The 23,142-nt window shown below is 36.8% G+C and overlaps 1 non-coding gene and 1 pseudogene across 1 annotated transcript; both read left to right on the forward strand.

The window, feature by feature from the left end:
• Nucleotides 1-583: 583 nt before the first annotated feature.
• On the forward strand, nucleotides 584-653 carry LOC140578293 (U6 spliceosomal RNA; annotated as a pseudogene).
• Nucleotides 654-6,038: 5,385 nt separating this feature from the next.
• Nucleotides 6,039-6,145, forward strand: LOC140578291 (U6 spliceosomal RNA). The gene has a single exon (XR_011982375.1). It is a non-coding gene; the product is annotated as a U6 spliceosomal RNA (small nuclear RNA).
• Nucleotides 6,146-23,142: the final 16,997 nt, after the last annotated feature.

Below are 23,142 nucleotides of genomic sequence, written 5' to 3' on the forward strand. Positions count from 1 at the left end.
ACAAAGCTACAGGAAGTGTGTATTTTAGTCCTTCAATCAAAAGCCTTTGGTTCAGTAAAGAGTATGTGGGACACGTATAATTCAGTCTCCAAGAGAATATGCTTGAAATTTAATCTATACTATTTTTTAAAATGGCTACGCCCACTTCCACTTTGACATTTTATCGTTAAGTAGACTAAAGTAATCTGAGGCAGATCATTTTTGACACCTACAAGCTACAGGAAGTGTGAAATTTAGTCTTTTAATCAACAGCCTTTAGTTTCGAAAAGAGTACCTGCGATAATTATAACTTAGTCTCCAAGAAAATGCTTGAAATTTAATCTAATCTGCATTTTTAAATAGGCACGCCCACTTGCACTTTCACCTCGTTTGATCGTTAAGTTGACAAAAATATTATGAGGCAGATTTTTGACATCTACATGCAAAGGGAAGTGTGAAAGAAACATTTCCCAATACTTTAGCTTCTTTATACCCATGTTCTGGCAAAATATAGGGCCAGGGCATAGCCATTGCTGTGCCACCGACATGAGGAATGCTCATACCACTTCCTCACCTATATAATCTTTCATCAGGCACCAACTATGTGCTTGCTATGGCAGCACATATACTAAAATTGGAACGATACAGAGAAGATTAGCATGGCCCCTGCGCAAAAGGTGGCCCCTGGTCTTCTCTGTGGGCCCCGCCGGGGCCCCTGAGTGTGGCAGGGGCACGGGCCCCACCCCTCCCACCTCAGGGGCCCCTGAAATTCACCACAGAGGGCTCGCCTACGGCTCTCCCGAGCCGACCCGTCGGGGCCCGGGGGTGTGGGCCCCACCGGCCTACCTCAGCGCCGTTGCCCCTTTAAGACACCCGGCTAGGGCTAAGAGACAGCGCTCCGGAGCACGGGGTAGTGGCCCGCCTCACCTCTGAAATAAGTCTGAAAATACCCCTACTTGGCTTATATGTGCCTTACTTCAGCAAAACATACAAGTATAATATATATAATTATTTTATTATAAATATAAAATTTATAATAGTAATATATAATAATATTTATTAATATATTGGGGAAAAAGTCTCGTACACACTTCAGGGGAAAAAAAAAAAAGAATTTATTTACAAAAATTACACAAAGCAATTGAAATAAATAATACACATAACAACAAATAACAACAAAACACTATAATTTAACGCGGCTCCTCGTGCTGTGCCTTCCACTCCTCAAAGGATATCCCTTCCGCCTGATGCCCAGCCAGGACCATGGCAGCATAGCCAACGTCATTGGACAGAAGCCACTTGAAGGTTTTCCCCCGGTACTGGCCAAACTGGATAGCACACTCGCTTGCCCACACGGGCTCTCTGGGTGGCCAGTGCCTCAGGTGAGGGGCGCAGAGTGAGCTCCCCACTGGGCTCAAAGCGGAAAACTGTCCATTCTGATAGGAAAGAAATATTGAACAGCTCAATAAATGCAAACATAAACCAAGACATACTGAAATGAAAATATATATTGATATATTCTCTTCCTGGAGAATTTTTTGATCTTTAAGTAAACAGAGCTGTGTCCATGTTATACTTGCATTCTCAGCAAAAAATACTGAACAGCTCAATAAATGTAAACATCTCTTGGACATAATGCAAGACATAATGAAATAAAAATATATATATTGATTTAATGTTTCCTGGAGAATTTTGCATCTTTTTAAGTAAACAGGGCTGTGAAATTTATTGATGTATTGATTTAATGTTTCCTGGAGAATTTTGTATCTTTTTAAGTAAACAGGGCTGTGATATTTATTGATATATTACAGTTTTTCTCCATTGGTTTGGCTCATTTCTTGAAACCGAGATGACATTCTCAAAACCATAAGGTCATTTGGCCAAACAGTCTTACAGTTCTGCTCAACATTATAGCTCACTAGCAAAATCAAATATCTTTCCCCAAACTCTTCATCCATGCTTCAAAAGCAGATTCCTTTCCCATATAAAAGGTCAGTACAGTCAAAATAGCACAGATCCTTCTCAATTGCCTTGGCACATGTGCATTCATTTAGTGCTTTTGTCAAAATAACCTGGATGGTTTAGCACAACACCATGGATCCCCTGCAAAAGCTCATATCTCTCCCAAAACAGTTTATCCATGTGTCAAAACTAAATATCCTTCTCATATAAATAGTCAATGCCCCCAAAATGCATTATACCTTTGGCATTGTTTAAGCACTGCAAGTCAAAATGCTTAGACGTTTTGTCACTGAGGCACAGGTCTAGCAACAGAATACAACTATGAATAAAACTAAAAGTTTTTACAGTAAAAGCAGCCTCCAATAAACCACTCATACTCAAGGAAACTGTAAACATTTTTATTCGTACAAAGAAATGTTAACATTAGAGAACATACTGTGAAAAGAAAACGTATACAGGATTCTGTAAATGTGAACAGTTATAAACACAAACAAAAAACAAAAAAAACTGTAGCCTACCATACTTAAATAAAGTTTCAGAACTATAGTACAGTAATATTTTCAGTGGTCGCCATTGTCACCCTCTCTTTCCTGGCCACCATCCTCATCCTCCTGGCCATCGACGCGCTGCTCTCTGTTAGGCCATAAATTCTCATCCACATCGCAACGGATATTTTCTCTTGCGATGCAGCGAGGGAAGAAACGGCGTGAATGTCTCAGCCATCCCCTACATTGATCCCCTGTGATGTGGATCCCCTTCGTTAGTTCTAATTTCACCTGATTGATTGTCAATTACTGTCATAAATTTATCAAATGTTCCAAGAAATTCTTTCATGGTATTATATCCTTGACAGTTGAACAGACAATTGTGCATATGATGACTTACACAATGAAACCATGCTGATATGTTTTGGAGAGAGTAACCATTTCACTGAAAAATCAACTAATCAGTTTAGATCAGCAAGATCTATTTATTTGGAAAATGTGCTAAATGTGGGCTCATTGTGCTAACTGTAGCTACTTGTACATAATCATTTGAAAAAAAGCACAGAGTCACTTGAGACATGTACTAAAGCATTTGCAATTTGATAAAACCAATGAGAAATGACATTCTGTTGTGAACAATTGCAAGGTGGTTTGGAGATTTGTCCATGTTATTTTGAGAATGTCATCTCGGTTTCAAGAAATGAGCCAAACCAATGGAGAAAAACTGTAATATAATGTTTCATGGAGAATTTTGCATATTTTTAAGTAAACAGGGCTGTGAAATTTATTGATGTATTAATATAATGTTTCCTGGAGAATTTTGCATCTTTTTAAGTAAACAGGGCTGTGAAATTTATTGATGTATTGATTTAATGTTTCCTGGAGAATTTTGCATCTTGTTAAGTAAACAGGGCTGTGAAATTTATTGATATATTAATATAATGTTTCCTGGAGAATTTTGCATCTTTTTAAGTAAACAGGGCTGTCATATTTATTGATATATTAATATAATGTTTCATGGAGAATTTTGCATCTTTTTAAGTAAACAGGGCTATGTTTATGTTAAATTACTGGCAAGAAGTATTACTAATGACAAAGACTACATAACTTTTCTGTACAAAATATTTTTTAAATTACATTCTGAGCATCGGCATTCGTATGCAATATGACATATCTGATCGACATCATCAAACTAACGATCTGCAAGACACGAAATCAATCGGTTAAAGGACCGAAAAAAAAGAATAAGCAGCTTCTCGGGCTTACCTGTTAGAGCTGTGTAGGACGTCGGAGACGAAGCAAAAGGAGTGACAGATGCGACGATAATGTCCCCGCAGCCGTGGTCTTCATTCATATAAGCGCGCCGGCCGGCGGGCGGAACCAAGGCTCGCGGCTCGGCCAATCGCGCGGGGTCATTTCGGCGAAACAGTTCTTTCAGCGGAGGAGGCGGGCTGAAACAATTCTTTCCCAGGGTGGGCGGGATATAGCCGCACCGGCCAATCGCGCGGGGTCGATTTGGAACAGTTCAACGTCGCCGGCCAATCGCGCGGGGTCGTTTTGAAACAGTTCAGCGTCGCCGGCCAATGAAAGCTGGAACAATTGTTTCACTTAAAGCAGAAGATCGTCTGCCGTGAAGCGCAAGGATGACACGCAAATTCGTGAAGCGTTCCATATTTTGCTTGGCTTTCCTGGTCCTCAACTTAATCAAACTGCATGCTGTGAAAAAGACATGTTCCTAAATGAAACTATTGTAATATTTCTCTTGCAATGGACCTTAACAGGAAACCTGCTCATAATAGGTGATTGTAATAATCAGAGAAATATAAACCAGCGAGAAAATCTTTCATTGGCAAAGATTTAGCCCAGTCCAAAGCATATCATGCTTATGCGTGAAAATGAGAGAAGTGTCAGATGACTATGCTGACTGGAATGTGATTGACTTTTGTCTGAAAATAACCCAGCTGGAATTCTTGGGGAACGTTTTTGATGCCATTAAAAAGCAAGTTTGATGTCAATAATGAGTGCAATAACAAAAATTGTGATTTGGTAGAAGTGTGTCTCAGAAAGCAATACAAACCAATTGACTGAAGGTTTCAGGAAGAGATCGAAGCCAGATTTTACCACACTTTTAAATTTTGGTCTTTTAATCAAAAGCATCTTATACAGAAAAGAGGACCTGGGACCTGTAGAATTCGGACTGCAATGAAAATACTTGCACTTTCACCTTGATTCATTGTTGAAACATGCTAAAACACATAATTTAGTCTATAAGAGAATATGCTTAAAATTTAATCTAATCTGCATTTTAAAATAGGCATGCCCACTAGCACTTTGACCTTGTTTGATCATTAAGTTGATTAATACGTTTTGAGGCAGATTATTTTTGAGAACTACATGTTAAGGTCAGCGTAAAATTTAGTCTTTTAATCAAAAGGCTTTGGTTCAGAAAAGATGACCGCGGACCTTTAAAATTTACTTTCCAGGACAGAATGCTTAAATTTTAACCTAATCTGCATTTTTCAAATGAGCACGCCCACTTCCCCCACTTCCACTTTGACCTTGTTTCATGGTTCAGTAGACTAAAATAATCTGAGGCAGATGTTATTTGACATCTACAAGCTACAGGAAGTATTTTAGTCCTTCAATCAAAATCCATTGGTTCAGAAAAGATGACCTATAAAATTTACTCTTCAGGAAAAAATGCTTGAAATTGAACCTAATCTGCATTTTTCAAATGGCCACGCCCACTTCCACTTTGACCTTGTTTCATCGTTCAGTAGACTAAAATTATCTGAGGCAGATGATTTTTGACACCTACAAGCTACAGCAAGTGTGAAATTTAGTCCTTGAATGAAAAGCCATTGGTTCAGAAAAGAGAACTGCGGACCTATAAAATTTACTCGTCGGGAGAAAATGCTTGAAATTTAATCAGTTCTGCATTTTCCAAATAGGCACGCCCACTTCCACGTTGACCTTGTTTCATCGTTCAGTAGACTAAAATAATCTGAGGCAGATGATTTTGGACACCTACAAAGCTACAGGAAGTGTGTATTTTAGTCCTTCAATCAAAAGCCTTTGGTTCAGTAAAGAGTATGTGGGACACGTATAATTCAGTCTCCAAGAGAATATGCTTGAAATTTAATCTATAATATTTTTTTAAATGGCTACGCCCACTTCCACTTTGACATTTTATCATTAAGTAGACTAAAGTAATCTGAGGCAGATCATTTTTGACACCTACAAGCTACAGGAAGTGTGAAATTTAGTCTTTTAATCAACAGCCTTTAGTTTCGAAAAGAGTACCTGCGATAATTATAACTTAGTCTCCAAGAAAATGCTTGAAATTTAATCTAATCTGCATTTTTAAATAGGCACGCCCACTTGCACTTTCACCTCGTTTGATCGTTAAGTTGACAAAAATATTATGAGGCAGATTTTTGACATCTACATGCAAAGGGAAGTGTGAAAGAAATATTTCCCAATACTTTAGCTTCTTTATACTCATGTTCTGGCAAAATATAGGGCCAGGGCATAGCCATTGCTGTGCCACCGACATGAGGAATGCTCATACCACTTCCTCACCTATATAATCTTTCATCAGGCACCAACTATGTGCTTGCTATGGCAGCACATATACTAAAATTGGAACGATACAGAGAAGATTAGCATGGCCCCTGCGCAAGGATGACACGCAAATTCGTGAAGCGTTTCATATTTTGCTTGGCTTTCCTGGTCCTCAACTTAATCAAACTGCATGCTGTGAAAAAGACATGTTCCTAAATGAAACTATTGTAATATTTCTCTTGCAATGGACCTTAACAGGAAACCTGCTCATAATAGATGATTGTAATAATCAGAGAAATATAAGCCAGCGTGAAAATCTTTCATTGGCAAAGATTTAGCCCAGTCCAAAGCATATCATGCTTATGCGTGAAAATGAGAGAAGTGTCAGATGACTATGCTGACTGGAATGTGATTGACTTTTGTCTGAAAATAACCCAGCTGGAATTCTTGGGGAACGTTTTTGATGCCATTAAAAAGCAAGTTTGATGTCAATAATGAGTGCAATAACAAAAATTGTGATTTGGTTGAAGTGTGTCTCAGAAAGCAATACAAACCAATTGACTGAAGGTTTCAGGAAGAGATGGAAGCCAGATTGTACCACACTTTTAAATTTTGGTCTTTTAATCAAAAGCATCTTATACAGAAAAGAGGACCTGGGACCTGTAGATTTCGGACTGCAATGAAAATACTTGCACTTTCACCTTGATTCATTGTTGAAACATGCTAAAACACATAATTTAGTCTATAAGAGAATATGCTTAAAATTGAATCTAATCTGCATTTTAAAATAGGCATGCCCACTATAGCACTTTGACCTTGTTTGATCATTAAGTTGATTAATACGTTTTGAGGCAGATTATTTTTGAGAACTACATGTTAAGGTCAGCGTAAAATTTAGTCTTTTAATCAAAAGGCTTTGGTTCAGAAAAGATGACCGCGGACCTTTAAAATTTACTTTCCAGGACAGAATGCTTAAATTTTAACCTAATCTGCATTTTTCAAATGAGCACGCCCACTTCCCCCACTTCCACTTTGACCTTGTTTCATGGTTCAGTAGACTAAAATAATCTGAGGCAGATGTTATTTGACATCTACAAGCTACAGGAAGTGTGTATTTTAGTCCTTCAATCAAAATCCATTGGTTCAGAAAAGATGACCTATAAAATTTACTCTTCAGGAAAAAATGCTTGAAATTGAACCTAATCTGCATTTTTCAAATGGCCACGCCCACTTCCACTTTGACCTTGTTTCATCATTCAGTAGACTAAAATAATCTGAAGTGGATGGTTTTTGGCACCTACAAAGCTACAGGAAGTGTGAAATTTAGTCCTTTAATCAAATGCCTTTGGACCAGTATAGTATGTGCGACATGTAGAATTTAGTCTCCAAGAGAATGTGCTTGAAATTTAATCTAAACTATATTTTGAAATGGCCACACCCACTTCCACTTTGACCTTGTTTCATCGTTCAGTAGACTAGAATTATCTGAAGCAGATGATTTTTGACACCTACAAGCTACAGGAAGTGTGAAATTTAGTCCTTAAATCAAAAGCCATTGGTTCAGAAAAGATGACCGCGGACCTATAAAATTTACTCTTCAGGAGAAAATGCTTGAAGTTTTATCTAATCTGCATTTTTCAAATAGGCACACCTACTTCCACTTTGAACTTGTTTGATCGTTCAGTAGACTAAAATAATCTGAGGTAGATGATTTTTGACACCTACAAGCTACAGGAAGTGTGAAATTTAGTCCTTGAATCAAAAGGCTTTGGTTCAGAAAAGATGACCGCGGACCTTTAAAATTTACTTTCTAGGACAAAATGCTTAAATTTTTATCTAATCTGCATTTTTCGAATGGGCATGCCGACTTCCACTTTGACCTTGTTTCATTGTTCAGTAGACCAAAATAATCTGAGGCAGTTGTTATTTGACACCTACAAGCAACAGGAAGTGTGAATTTTAGTCCTTCAATCAAAAGCCTTTGTTTCAGAAAAGATGACCTATAAAATTTACTCTTCAGGAGAAAATGCTTGAAATTCAACATAATCTGCATTTTTCAAGTGGGCACGCCCACTTCCACTTTGACCTTGTTTCATCATTCAGTAGACTAAATTAATCTGAGGCAGATGTTATTTGACACCTACAAGCAACAGGAAGTGTGAATTTTAGTCCTTTAATCAAAAGCCATTGGTTCAGAAAAGATGACCTATAAAATCTACTCTTCACGGTTATGGTTATGGGTGAGGGTTACGGTTACGGTCAAGGTTAGTGGTTATGGTCACGGTTCTGGTTACGGTTACGGGTTAGTGATATGAGATTGTGACCACAGCGTCCCAGGGCCATAGCAGTGCACTGTCCAATCCTAGTCCATCCATATATCAGCAACTGGGGCTTTGTTTAATTAAATTTAAATCGTTTTTGTGTAATTTTCCAGGGGCGACGGAGCAGAAGGATCCAGGAGAGCTGAACACACCAGGTAAGTGATCCGGAGGAGCAGAAGGAGGAGCGACAGCACAAACAGGTAAGTACTACTTTTTAAATGTCCTCACTGAGGTTTGTACACTAAATATTATATATTTAACTGCTATACTATAGCTTGGACTATGAGACCTACGCCGGCTCAGGAGGTAATTGTCCTATTTTCCCTGTCTCAGGTTATGTCCTTACTAAGGTTTCATGTGCCTCACTGAGGCTTGTTGTCCGTACTATGGTTATAGCGCCGCCCTGTGTACGGTGCCGGCTCAGCTCCCGGTGTCCCCCGGAGGCACATCCCAGTGCCGGTGACCCCCCAAGGTCAATCCACTGCCATCCTCATCTAATATAAATAAATAAACTATTTTAACACCTCAACTGTGTCCCATGACCTTCCTCCTCTGAGGATTGAGGCAAATGAGGGTACACAGTGGGTAATGCATATATATAATAATTATGTTACTCTGCATAATTTTAAATCTCATCTATGGTTAGATTTCCCTTCCTTAAGGTTAATATAAAGTCAGGGTGATATACACTCCAGGCCCAGGCCTCACTAGGCCTTAAGGTTAAGGTTTAGGCCTCACTGGGCTTAGGATTAGGGCCTCACTGGGCTTTAGGTTTAGGCCTCACTGGGCTTTAGGGTTAGGGCCAGGTTGTCAGTTAAGGCTATACTAAAGTATTAGTGGTAACCGTGATCTTTAGATCAGGCTCCAACAGCTGTTTCGGACTGCCAGATCCTCATCAGGGAACCGGCGAAAAAATTGTAGGCCCACTGGGCCTTGATGTAATGGACCTGAATGGTACGGGCTGGTTAGGGATATGAGACTGTGACCACAGCGTCCCAGGGCCACAGGAGTGCACTGTCCAATCTGAGTCCATCCATATATCCACAACTGTGGCTTTGTTTAATTAAATTTAAATTATTTTTGTGTAATTTTCCAGGTTAATGGTTACGGCATCGCGAGAGGCTGGTGCAATGGTTGTGGCTGCACCCCCCCTGGCCCGCCCCACGGCCGTTGCAGGGGGCGTGGCCTGGTGCATAGGCGCCATGCGTGCGAAGGAAGGCCGTATCTCGCTCCGTTTGCGAGATATTGTGAAAAAACGTAACTTTTTTTACATGTAGGCGGGCTTTGATTTGGTTGGTGCAGGTGGCCTCTACTGGTGGAGAGGGATCTGAGGAACTTTGTTGCTAATGTCTACGATGTTCCCAGGCGGAGACACGCCCACTTCCGGTTTGGATGTTAACAATGCTAACATGCTAACTTTTGCGATAAGAGCAGATTGCGCGCCTAGGACGCGCAGAGCGTGTAGATCGAAAGTTCGGGCCCGATCCGGGCATGCTAAGACATGCTAAATGCTAACATGATAACACGCTAACTCTCGAGACGACGGCGTATTGCGCACCTGCAGAAGGTGTATATCGAGATCTGAGCATGCCAAGACATTTGTGCATTTGTGTTTACATGAAGAAATCATGACAAACTAACACGAAATGAAGATTTCATTATAACTTGATATTCTGACTTCATTTCATGGAACCTGCGCTTCCTCTATAAGAGTTCGACCTACCATTATAAGAAAATGTGTTTACATGAGGAAATCATGACAAACTAACACAAAATGCAGATTTCATTATAACTTGACATTCTGAGTTCATTTCATGAAACCTGCGCTTCCCCTATAAGAGTTCGACCTACCATTATAGGAAAACTTGTTTTCGTGAAGAAATCATGACAAACAAACACAAAATGAAGATTTCATTATAACTTGACATTCTGAGTTCATTTCATGAAACCTGCGCTTCCCCTATAAGAGTTCGACCTACCATTATAGGAAAACGTGTTTTCGTGAAGAAATCATGACAAACTAACACAAAATGAAGATTTAATTATAACTTGACATTCTGAGTTCATTTCATGAAACCTGCGCTTCCCCTATAAGAGTTCGACCTACCATTATAGGAAAACTTGTTTTCGTGAAGAAATCATGACAAACAAACACAAAATGAAGATTTCATTATAACTTGACATTCTGAGTTCATTTCATGAAACCTGCGCTTCCCCTATAAGAGTTCGACCTACCATTATAGGAAAACGTGTTTTCGTGAAGAAATCATGACAAACTAACACAAAATGAAGATTTAATTATAACTTGACATTCTGAGTTCATTTCATGAAACCTGCTCTTCCCCTATAAGAGTTCAACGTAACATTATAGGAAAACGTGTTTTCGTGAAGAAATCATGACAAACTAACACAAATTGAAGATTTCATTATAACTTGACATTCTGAGTTCATTTCATGAAACCTGCGCTTCCCCTATAAGAGTTCGACGTAACATTATAGGAAAACGTGTTTTCGTGAAGAAATCATGACAAACTAACACAAAATGAAGATTTCATTATAACTTGACATTCTGAGTTCATTTCATGAAACCTGCGCTTCCCCTATAAGAGTTCGACGTAACATTATAGGAAAACGTGTTTTCGTGAAGAAATCATGACAAACTAACACAAAGTGAAGATTTCATTATAACTTGACATTCTGAGTTCATTTCATGAAACCTGCGCTTCCCCTATAAGAGTTCGACCTACCATTATAGGAAAACGTGTTTTCGTGATGAAATCATGACAAACAAACACAAAATGAAGATTTCATTATAACTTGACACTCTGAGTTCATTTCATGAAACCTGCGCGCTTCCCCTATAAGAGTTTGACGTAACATTATAGAAAAACGTGTTTTCGTGAAGAAATCATGACAAACTAACACAAAATTAAGATTTCATTATAACTTGACATTCTGAGTTCATTTCATGAAACCTGCGCTTCCCCTATAAGAGTTCGACGTAACATTATAGGAAAACGTGTTTTCGTGAAGAAATCATGACAAACTAACACAAAATGAAGATTTCATTATAACTTGACATTCTGAGTTCATTTCATGAAACCTGCGCTTCCCCTATAAGAGTTTGACGTAACATTATAGAAAAACGTGTTTTCGTGAGGAAATCATGACAAACTAACACAAAATGCAGATTTCATTATAACTTGACATTCTGAGTTCATTTCATGAAACCTGCGCTTCCCCAGAAGAGTTCGACCTACCATTATAGGAAAACTTGTTTTCGTGAAGAAATCATGACAAACAAACACAAAATGAAGATTTCATTATAACTTGACATTCTGAGTTCATTTCATGAAACCTGCGCTTCCCCTATAAGAGTTCGACCTACCATTATAGGAAAACGTGTTTTCGTGAAGAAATCATGACAAACTAACACAAATTGAAGATTTCATTATAACTTGACATTCTGAGTTCATTTCATGAAACCTGCGCTTCCCCTATAAGAGTTCGACGTAACATTATAGGAAAACGTGTTTTCGTGAAGAAATCATGACAAACTAACACAAAATGAAGATTTCATTATAACTTGACATTCTGAGTTCATTTCATGAAACCTGCTCTTCCCCTATAAGAGTTCGACCTACCATTATAGAAAAACGTGTTTTCGTGAAGAAATCATGACAAACTAACACAAAATGAAGATTTCATTATAACTTGACATTCTGAGTTCATTTCATGAAACCTGCGCTTCCCCTATAAGAGTTCGACCTACCATTATAGGAAAACGTGTTTTCGTGAAGAAATCATGACAAACTAACACAAAATGAAGATTTCATTATAACTTGACATTCTGAGTTCATTTCATGAAACCTGCGCTTCCCCTATAAGAGTTCGACCTACCATTATAGGAAAACGTGTTTTCGTGAAGAAATCATGACAAACTAACACAAAATGAAGATTTCATTATAACTTGACATTCTGAGTTCATTTCATGAAACCTGCGCTTCCCCTATATGAGTTCGACGTAACATTATAGGAAAACGTGTTTTCGTGAAGAAATCATGACAAACTAACACAAAATGAAGATTTCATTATAACTTGACACTCTGAGTTCATTTCATGAAACCTGCGCTTCCCCTATAAGAGTTCGACCTACCATTATAGGAAAACGTGTTTTCGTGAAGAAATCATGACAAACTAACACAAAATGAAGATTTCATTATAACTTGACATTCTGAGTTCATTTCATGAAACCTGCGCTTCCCCTATAAGAGTTCAACGTAACATTATAGGAAAACGTGTTTTCGTGAAGAAATCATGACAAACTAACACAAAATGAAGATTTCATTATAACTTGACATTCTGAGTTCATTTCATGAAACCTGCGCTTCCCCTATAAGAGTTCGACCTACCATTATAGGAAAACGTGTTTTCGTGAAGAAATCATGACAAACAAACACAAAATGATGATTTCATTATAACTTGACATTCTGAGTTCATTTCATGAAACCTGCGCTTCCCCTATATGAGTTCGACGTAACATTATAGGAAAACGTGTTTTCGTGAAGAAATCATGACAAACTAACACAAAATGAAGATTTCATTATAACTTGACACTCTGAGTTCATTTCATGAAACCTGCGCTTCCCCTATAAGAGTTTGACGTAACATTATAGAAAAACGTGTTTTCGTGAAGAAATCATGACAAACTAACACAAAATGAAGATTTCATTATAACTTGACATTCTGAGTTCATTTCATGAAACCTGCTCTTCCCCTATAAGAGTTCGACCTACCATTATAGGAAAACGTGTTTTCGTGAAGAAATCATGACAAACAAACACAAAATGAAGATTTCATAATAACTTGACACTCTGAGTTCATTTCATGAAACCTGCGCTTCCCCTATAAGAGTTTGACGTAACATTATAGAAAAACGTGTTTTCGTGAAGAAATCATGACAAACTAACACAAAATGAAGATTTCATTATAACTTGACATTCTGAGTTCATTTCATGAAACCTGCGCTTCCCCTATAAGAGTTCGACCTACCATTATAGGAAAACGTGTTTTCGTGAAGAAATCATGACAAACAAACACAAAATGATGATTTCATTATAACTTGACATTCTGAGTTCATTTCATGAAACCTGCGCTTCCCCTATATGAGTTCGACGTAACATTATAGGAAAACGTGTTTTCGTGAAGAAATCATGACAAACTAACACAAAATGAAGATTTCATTATAACTTGACACTCTGAGTTCATTTCATGAAACCTGCGCTTCCCCTATAAGAGTTCGACCTACCATTATAGGAAAACGTGTTTTCGTGAAGAAATCATGACAAACTAACACAAAATGAAGATTTCATTATAACTTGACATTCTGAGTTCATTTCATGAAACCTGCGCTTCCCCTATAAGAGTTCAACGTAACATTATAGGAAAACGTGTTTTCGTGAAGAAATCATGACAAACTAACACAAAATGAAGATTTCATTATAACTTGACATTCTGAGTTCATTTCATGAAACCTGCGCTTCCCCTATAAGAGTTCGACCTACCATTATAGGAAAACGTGTTTTCGTGAAGAAATCATGACAAACAAACACAAAATGATGATTTCATTATAACTTGACATTCTGAGTTCATTTCATGAAACCTGCGCTTCCCCTATATGAGTTCGACGTAACATTATAGGAAAACGTGTTTTCGTGAAGAAATCATGACAAACTAACACAAAATGAAGATTTCATTATAACTTGACACTCTGAGTTCATTTCATGAAACCTGCGCTTCCCCTATAAGAGTTTGACGTAACATTATAGAAAAACGTGTTTTCGTGAAGAAATCATGACAAACTAACACAAAATGAAGATTTCATTATAACTTGACATTCTGAGTTCATTTCATGAAACCTGCTCTTCCCCTATAAGAGTTCGACCTACCATTATAGGAAAACGTGTTTTCGTGAAGAAATCATGACAAACAAACACAAAATGAAGATTTCATAATAACTTGACACTCTGAGTTCATTTCATGAAACCTGCGCTTCCCCTATAAGAGTTTGACGTAACATTATAGAAAAACGTGTTTTCGTGAAGAAATCATGACAAACTAACACAAAATGAAGATTTCATTATAACTTGACATTCTGAGTTCATTTCATGAAACCTGCGCTTCCCCTATAAGAGTTCGACCTACCATTATAGGAAAACGTGTTTTCGTGAAGAAATCATGACAAACAAACACAAAATGATGATTTCATTATAACTTGACATTCTGAGTTCATTTCATGAAACCTGCGCTTCCCCTATATGAGTTCGACCTACCATTATAGGAAAACGTGTTTTCGTGAAGAAATCATGACAAACTAACACAAAATGAAGATTTCATTATAACTTGACATTCTGAGTTCATTTCATGAAACCTGCGCTTCCCCTATAAGAGTTCGACCTACCATTATAGGAAAACGTGTTTTCGTGAAGAAATCATGACAAACTAACACAAAATGATGATTTCATTATAACTTGACATTCTGAGTTCATTTCATGAAACCTGCGCTTCCCCTATATGAGTTCGACGTAACATTATAGGAAAACGTGTTTTCGTGAAGAAATCATGACAAACTAACACAAAATGAAGATTTCATTATAACTTGACACTCTGAGTTCATTTCATGAAACCTGCGCTTCCCCTATATGAGTTCGACGTAACATTATAGGAAAACGTGTTTTCGTGAAGAAATCATGACAAACTAACACAAAATGAAGATTTCATTATAACTTGACACTCTGAGTTCATTTCATGAAACCTGCGCTTCCCCTATAAGAGTTCGACGTAACATTATAGGAAAACGTGTTTTCGTGAAGAAATCATGACAAACTAACACAAAATGAAGATTTCATTATAACTTGACATTCTGAGTTCATTTCATGAAACCTGCGCTTCCCCTATAAGAGTTTGACGTAACATTATAGGAAAACGTGTTTTCGTGAAGAAATCATGACAAACTAACACAAAATGAAGATTTCATTATAACTTGACATTCTGAGTTCATTTCATGAAACCTGCACTTCCCCTATAAGAGTTCGACCTACCATTATAGGAAAACGTGTTTTCGTGAAGAAATCATGACAAACAAACACAAAATGAAGATTTCATTATAACTTGACACTGAGTTCATTTCATGAAACCTGCGCTTCCCCTATAAGAGTTTGACGTAACATTATAGAAAAACGTGTTTTCGTGAAGAAATCATGACAAACTAACACAAAATGAAGATTTCATTATAACTTGACATTCTGAGTTCATTTCATGAAACCTGCGCTTCCCCTATAAGAGTTCGACCTACCATTATAGGAAAACGTGTTTTCGTGAAGAAATCATGACAAACTAACACAAAATGAAGATTTAATTATAACTTGACATTCTGAGTTCATTTCATGAAACCTGCTCTTCCCCTATAAGAGTTCAACGTAACATTATAGGAAAACGTGTTTTCGTGAAGAAATCATGACAAACTAACACAAATTGAAGATTTCATTATAACTTGACATTCTGAGTTCATTTCATGAAACCTGCGCTTCCCCTATAAGAGTTCGACGTAACATTATAGGAAAACGTGTTTTCGTGAAGAAATCATGACAAACTAACACAAAATGAAGATTTCATTATAACTTGACATTCTGAGTTCATTTCATGAAACCTGCGCTTCCCCTATAAGAGTTCGACGTAACATTATAGGAAAACGTGTTTTCGTGAAGAAATCATGACAAACTAACACAAAGTGAAGATTTCATTATAACTTGACATTCTGAGTTCATTTCATGAAACCTGCGCTTCCCCTATAAGAGTTCGACCTACCATTATAGGAAAACGTGTTTTCGTGATGAAATCATGACAAACAAACACAAAATGAAGATTTCATTATAACTTGACACTCTGAGTTCATTTCATGAAACCTGCGCGCTTCCCCTATAAGAGTTTGACGTAACATTATAGAAAAACGTGTTTTCGTGAAGAAATCATGACAAACTAACACAAAATTAAGATTTCATTATAACTTGACATTCTGAGTTCATTTCATGAAACCTGCGCTTCCCCTATAAGAGTTCGACGTAACATTATAGGAAAACGTGTTTTCGTGAAGAAATCATGACAAACTAACACAAAATGAAGATTTCATTATAACTTGACATTCTGAGTTCATTTCATGAAACCTGCGCTTCCCCTATAAGAGTTTGACGTAACATTATAGAAAAACGTGTTTTCGTGAGGAAATCATGACAAACTAACACAAAATGCAGATTTCATTATAACTTGACATTCTGAGTTCATTTCATGAAACCTGCGCTTCCCCAGAAGAGTTCGACCTACCATTATAGGAAAACTTGTTTTCGTGAAGAAATCATGACAAACAAACACAAAATGAAGATTTCATTATAACTTGACATTCTGAGTTCATTTCATGAAACCTGCGCTTCCCCTATAAGAGTTCGACCTACCATTATAGGAAAACGTGTTTTCGTGAAGAAATCATGACAAACTAACACAAATTGAAGATTTCATTATAACTTGACATTCTGAGTTCATTTCATGAAACCTGCGCTTCCCCTATAAGAGTTCGACGTAACATTATAGGAAAACGTGTTTTCGTGAAGAAATCATGACAAACTAACACAAAATGAAGATTTCATTATAACTTGACATTCTGAGTTCATTTCATGAAACCTGCTCTTCCCCTATAAGAGTTCGACCTACCATTATAGAAAAACGTGTTTTCGTGAAGAAATCATGACAAACTAACACAAAATGAAGATTTCATTATAACTTGACATTCTGAGTTCATTTCATGAAACCTGCGCTTCCCCTATAAGAGTTCGACCTACCATTATAGGAAAACGTGTTTTCGTGAAGAAATCATGACAAACTAACACAAAATGAAGATTTCATTATAACTTGACATTCTGAGTTCATTTCATGAAACCTGCGCTTCCCCTATAAGAGTTCGACCTACCATTATAGGAAAACGTGTTTTCGTGAAGAAATCATGACAAACTAACACAAAATGAAGATTTCATTATAACTTGACATTCTGAGTTCATTTCATGAAACCTGCGCTTCCCCTATATGAGTTCGACGTAACATTATAGGAAAACGTGTTTTCGTGAAGAAATCATGACAAACTAACACAAAATGAAGATTTCATTATAACTTGACACTCTGAGTTCATTTCATGAAACCTGCGCTTCCCCTATAAGAGTTCGACCTACCATTATAGGAAAACGTGTTTTCGTGAAGAAATCATGACAAACTAACACAAAATGAAGATTTCATTATAACTTGACATTCTGAGTTCATTTCATGAAACCTGCGCTTCCCCTATAAGAGTTCAACGTAACATTATAGGAAAACGTGTTTTCGTGAAGAAATCATGACAAACTAACACAAAATGAAGATTTCATTATAACTTGACATTCTGAGTTCATTTCATGAAACCTGCGCTTCCCCTATAAGAGTTCGACCTACCATTATAGGAAAACGTGTTTTCGTGAAGAAATCATGACAAACAAACACAAAATGATGATTTCATTATAACTTGACATTCTGAGTTCATTTCATGAAACCTGCGCTTCCCCTATATGAGTTCGACGTAACATTATAGGAAAACGTGTTTTCGTGAAGAAATCATGACAAACTAACACAAAATGAAGATTTCATTATAACTTGACACTCTGAGTTCATTTCATGAAACCTGCGCTTCCCCTATAAGAGTTTGACGTAACATTATAGAAAAACGTGTTTTCGTGAAGAAATCATGACAAACTAACACAAAATGAAGATTTCATTATAACTTGACATTCTGAGTTCATTTCATGAAACCTGCTCTTCCCCTATAAGAGTTCGACCTACCATTATAGGAAAACGTGTTTTCGTGAAGAAATCATGACAAACAAACACAAAATGAAGATTTCATAATAACTTGACACTCTGAGTTCATTTCATGAAACCTGCGCTTCCCCTATAAGAGTTTGACGTAACATTATAGAAAAACGTGTTTTCGTGAAGAAATCATGACAAACTAACACAAAATGAAGATTTCATTATAACTTGACATTCTGAGTTCATTTCATGAAACCTGCGCTTCCCCTATAAGAGTTCGACCTACCATTATAGGAAAACGTGTTTTCGTGAAGAAATCATGACAAACAAACACAAAATGATGATTTCATTATAACTTGACATTCTGAGTTCATTTCATGAAACCTGCGCTTCCCCTATATGAGTTCGACCTACCATTATAGGAAAACGTGTTTTCGTGAAGAAATCATGACAAACTAACACAAAATGAAGATTTCATTATAACTTGACATTCTGAGTTCATTTCATGAAACCTGCACTTCCCCTATAAGAGTTCGACGTAACATTATAGGAAAACGTGTTTTCGTGAAGAAATCATGACAAACTAACACAAAATGAAGATTTCATTATAACTTGACATTCTGAGTTCATTTCATGAAACCTGCGCTTCCCCTATAAGAGTTCGACCTACCATTATAGGAAAACGTGTTTTCGTGAAGAAATCATGACAAACAAACACAAAATGAAGATTTCATTATAACTTGACACTCTGAGTTCATTTCATGAAACCTGCGCTTCCCCTATAAGAGTTTGACGTAACATTATAGAAAAACGTGTTTTCGTGAAGAAATCATGACAAACTAACACAAAATGCAGATTTCATTATAACTTGACATTCTGAGTTCATTTCATGAAACCTGCGCTTCCCCTATATGAGTTCGACCTACCATTATAGGAAAACGTGTTTTCGTGAAGAAATCATGACAAACTAACACAAAATGAAGATTTCATTATAACTTGACATTCTGAGTTCATTTCATGAAACCTGCGCTTCCCCTATAAGAGTTCGACCTACCATTATAGGAAAACGTGTTTTCGTGAAGAAATCATGACAAACTAACACAAAATGATGATTTCATTATAACTTGACATTCTGAGTTCATTTCATGAAACCTGCGCTTCCCCTATATGAGTTCGACGTAACATTATAGGAAAACGTGTTTTCGTGAAGAAATCATGACAAACTAACACAAAATGAAGATTTCATTATAACTTGACACTCTGAGTTCATTTCATGAAACCTGCGCTTCCCCTATATGAGTTCGACGTAACATTATAGGAAAACGTGTTTTCGTGAAGAAATCATGACAAACTAACACAAAATGAAGATTTCATTATAACTTGACACTCTGAGTTCATTTCATGAAACCTGCGCTTCCCCTATAAGAGTTCGACGTAACATTATAGGAAAACGTGTTTTCGTGAAGAAATCATGACAAACTAACACAAAATGAAGATTTCATTATAACTTGACATTCTGAGTTCATTTCATGAAACCTGCGCTTCCCCTATAAGAGTTTGACGTAACATTATAGGAAAACGTGTTTTCGTGAAGAAATCATGACAAACTAACACAAAATGAAGATTTCATTATAACTTGACATTCTGAGTTCATTTCATGAAACCTGCACTTCCCCTATAAGAGTTCGACCTACCATTATAGGAAAACGTGTTTTCGTGAAGAAATCATGACAAACAAACACAAAATGAAGATTTCATTATAACTTGACACTGAGTTCATTTCATGAAACCTGCGCTTCCCCTATAAGAGTTTGACGTAACATTATAGAAAAACGTGTTTTCGTGAAGAAATCATGACAAACTAACACAAAATGAAGATTTCATTATAACTTGACATTCTGAGTTCATTTCATGAAACCTGCGCTTCCCCTATAAGAGTTCGACCTACCATTATAGGAAAACGTGTTTTCGTGAAGAAATCATGACAAACAAACACAAAATGATGATTTCATTATAACTTGACATTCTGAGTTCATTTCATGAAACCTGCGCTTCCCCTATATGAGTTCGACCTACCATTATAGGAAAACGTGTTTTCGTGAAGAAATCATGACAAACTAACACAAAATGAAGATTTCATTATAACTTGACATTCTGAGTTCATTTCATGAAACCTGCGCTTCCCCTATAAGAGTTTGACGTAACATTATAGGAAAACGTGTTTTCGTGAAGAAATCATGACAAACTAACACAAAATGAAGATTTCATTATAACTTGACATTCTGAGTTCATTTCATGAAACCTGCACTTCCCCTATAAGAGTTCGACCTACCATTATAGGAAAACGTGTTTTCGTGAAGAAATCATGACAAACAAACACAAAATGAAGATTTCATTATAACTTGACACTGAGTTCATTTCATGAAACCTGCGCTTCCCCTATAAGAGTTTGACGTAACATTATAGAAAAACGTGTTTTCGTGAAGAAATCATGACAAACTAACACAAAATGAAGATTTCATTATAACTTGACATTCTGAGTTCATTTCATGAAACCTGCGCTTCCCCTATAAGAGTTCGACCTACCATTATAGGAAAACGTGTTTTCGTGAAGAAATCATGACAAACTAACACAAAATGATGATTTCATTATAACTTGACATTCTGAGTTCATTTCATGAAACCTGCGCTTCCCCTATACGAGTTCGACCTACCATTATAGGAAAACGTGTTTTCGTGAAGAAATCATGACAAACTAACACAAAATGAAGATTTCATTATAACTTGACATTCTGAGTTCATTTCATGAAACCTGCGCTTCCCCTATAAGAGTTCGACCTACCATTATAGGAAAACGTGTTTTCGTGAAGAAATCATGACAAACTAACACAAAATGATGATTTCATTATAACTTGACATTCTGAGTTCATTTCATGAAACCTGCGCTTCCCCTATATGAGTTCGACGTAACATTATAGGAAAACGTGTTTTCGTGAAGAAATCATGACAAACTAACACAAAATGAAGATTTCATTATAACTTGACACTCTGAGTTCATTTCATGAAACCTGCGCTTCCCCTATAAGAGTTCGACCTACCATTATAGGAAAACGTGTTTTCGTGAAGAAATCATGACAAACTAACACAAAATGAAGATTTCATTATAACTTGACATTCTGAGTTCATTTCATGAAACCTGCGCTTCCCCTATAAGAGTTCAACGTAACATTATAGGAAAACGTGTTTTCGTGAAGAAATCATGACAAACTAACACAAATTGAAGATTTCATTATAACTTGACATTCTGAGTTCATTTCATGAAACCTGCGCTTCCCCTATAAGAGTTCGACGTAACATTATAGGAAAACGTGTTTTCGTGAAGAAATCATGACAAACTAACACAAAATGAAGATTTCATTATAACTTGACATTCTGAGTTCATTTCATGAAACCTGCGCTTCCCCTATAAGAGTTCGACGTAACATTATAGGAAAACGTGTTTTCGTGAAGAAATCATGACAAACTAACACAAAATGAAGATTTCATTATAACTTGACATTCTGAGTTCATTTCATGAAACCTGCGCTTCCCCTATAAGAGTTCGACCTACCATTATAGGAAAACGTGTTTTCGTGAAGAAATCATGACAAACAAACACAAAATGAAGATTTCATTATAACTTGACACTCTGAGTTCATTTCATGAAACCTGCGCTTCCCCTATAAGAGTTTGACGTAACATTATAGAAAAACGTGTTTTCGTGAAGAAATCATGACAAACTAACACAAAATGAAGATTTCATTATAACTTGACATTCTGAGTTCATTTCATGAAACCTGCGCTTCCCCTATAAGAGTTCGACCTACCATTATAGGAAAACGTGTTTTCGTGAAGAAATCATGACAAACAAACACAAAATGATGATTTCATTATAACTTGACATTCTGAGTTCATTTCATGAAACCTGCGCTTCCCCTATATGAGTTCGACCTACCATTATAGGAAAACGTGTTTTCGTGAAGAAATCATGACAAACTAACACAAAATGAAGATTTCATTATAACTTGACATTCTGAGTTCATTTCATGAAACCTGCGCTTCCCCTATAAGAGTTCGACCTACCATTATAGGAAAACGTGTTTTCGTGAAGAAATCATGACAAACTAACACAAAATGATGATTTCATTATAACTTGACATTCTGAGTTCATTTCATGAAACCTGCGCTTCCCCTATAAGAGTTCGACCTACCATTATAGGAAAACGTGTTTTCGTGAAGAAATCATGACAAACAAACACAAAATGAAGATTTCATTATAACTTGACATTCTGAGTTGTTTTCATGAAACCTGCGCTTCCCCTATAAGAGTTCAACCTACCATTATAGGAAAACGTGTTTTCGTGAAGAAATCATGACAAACTAACACAAAATGAAGATTTCATTATAACTTGACATTCTGAGTTGTTTTCATGAAACCTGCGCTTCCCCTATAAGAGTTCGACCTACCATTATAGGAAAACGTGTTTTCGTGAAGAAATCATGACAAACTAACACAAAATGAAGATTTCATTATAACTTGACATTCTGAGTTCATTTCATGAAACCTGCGCTTCCCCTATAAGAGTTCGACCTACCATTATAGGAAAACGACCTACCATTATAGGAAAACGTGTTTTCGTGAAGAAATCATGACAAACTAACACAAAATGAAGATTTCATTATAACTTGACACTCTGAGTTCATTTCATGAAACCTGCGCTTCCCCTATAAGAGTTCGACCTACCATTATAGGAAAACGTGTTTTCGTGAAGAAATCATGACAAACTAACACAAAATGAAGATTTCATTATAACTTGACATTCTGAGTTGTTTTCATGAAACCTGCGCTTCCCCTATAAGAGTTCGACCTACCATTATAGGAAAACGTGTTTTCGTGAAGAAATCAT

This window comes from Paramormyrops kingsleyae, chromosome 13 (assembly GCF_048594095.1).
Source record: "Paramormyrops kingsleyae isolate MSU_618 chromosome 13, PKINGS_0.4, whole genome shotgun sequence".
Lineage (NCBI taxonomy): Eukaryota > Metazoa > Chordata > Actinopteri > Osteoglossiformes > Mormyridae > Paramormyrops > Paramormyrops kingsleyae.